Source organism: Brassica oleracea, unplaced genomic scaffold, assembly GCF_000695525.1.
Source record: "Brassica oleracea var. oleracea cultivar TO1000 unplaced genomic scaffold, BOL UnpScaffold00876, whole genome shotgun sequence".
NCBI lineage: Eukaryota > Viridiplantae > Streptophyta > Magnoliopsida > Brassicales > Brassicaceae > Brassica > Brassica oleracea.
Window position 1 is genome coordinate 18,979 of NW_013617494.1, and position 1,178 is coordinate 20,156.

At 46.6% G+C, this 1,178-nt stretch overlaps 1 protein-coding gene across 1 annotated transcript in view; it reads right to left on the reverse strand.

The window, feature by feature from the left end:
• Window positions 1–1,178, reverse strand: part of LOC106320302 — a 13,854-nt gene that overhangs the window by 11,653 nt on the left and 1,023 nt on the right. The window lies entirely within an intron of this gene.

A 1,178-nucleotide genomic window follows, 5' to 3' on the forward strand; every position in this document is an offset into this window, starting at 1 on the left:
AAATTCAGCTGTCCCCCCTCATTAAAAAGGGGGGGAGTGGGTACGTATACTCGTATACTCCCCAAAATCGAAAAAACATCTTACCACGCTCTTGGTGTTTTCGACTTATCAAAACCTCCTCACCTGTAAAATCAGTGCGAGGTCTTCAGATATTAGTCAACCGTTTAGGAGAAGCAACCTTTGGCATCGCGAGACGACGCAAAAGATGCCTCAAAAGTTTATTTCTTTCGAACAAACGAAACTTCCGTCACAAATGAAACATATATATGCACACACTAGCACCTGTTTTGCGCAAAAAATTCGAAACAACGGCACACGCCACCAAGTCCGATGCTGATCACATCGAACTCACAAAACGTCCTAAACAGACATAGCCATCTCACGAAGATGACTCTCTTACTCAGAATTTTTGGTCAGCACTTCCAGTAGGCTTAAAAATTGCCCTTGGAGAGATGCTCGGTTTCAACCATACAAGTCATATAAGCCGAGAACCTATTGCGGACTTTACCCGGTCTTGAATCAGGATGAAACTGAAACGGGATACGTAAGTAGGATTAGTCGTCTTAAAGGAGTAAACCAAGGTCTTGCCCTAAACCCAGCACACTGGTCTCTAACATCTCAAAGGCATGATATCGAAAGATAAGAGATTCTTAAACCATGCCTCTATGTTTATGTTCGACATCTTCAGCACCCCCGCAGAGTTCACATCTCGCGGAAGAACTCTCGAAACAGGTCTCGAATGAAACATTTTGCAATCGAAGAAGGATATGAGACGACAACTCATCACCTTCCTCCCCACTATTTGCAAACTCATAAAAAGCGCTATCCGATTATCTCATAAACACGGCCAGTCCCGAAATACAAATAAGGCCATTCAAGGCCGAAACATAAAAACATAAAAAAAATCTCTCGCAAGAGATCTAACCCAAGTCACCCTCAGAACTTCCGCCCCCTCTTCACCTGCTGCCTCGTCCGAGCCTGGAGCCGCGCCACCTCCGTTTTCTCCGACCATCGGGTCTTTCCCCTCTGGGTCTTCTGAACACGTCGGAAGGAAGCACGCGGATTTTCAGGTCGGCCAGGACGAGACCGAAATCTCCATTCTTGGCTGCCATATCTCCCTTGCAGCCGGACAGTCAGGCCTCTTCGGCCTCCAAGGTCGGGGGAGTCTCACTTTGGAA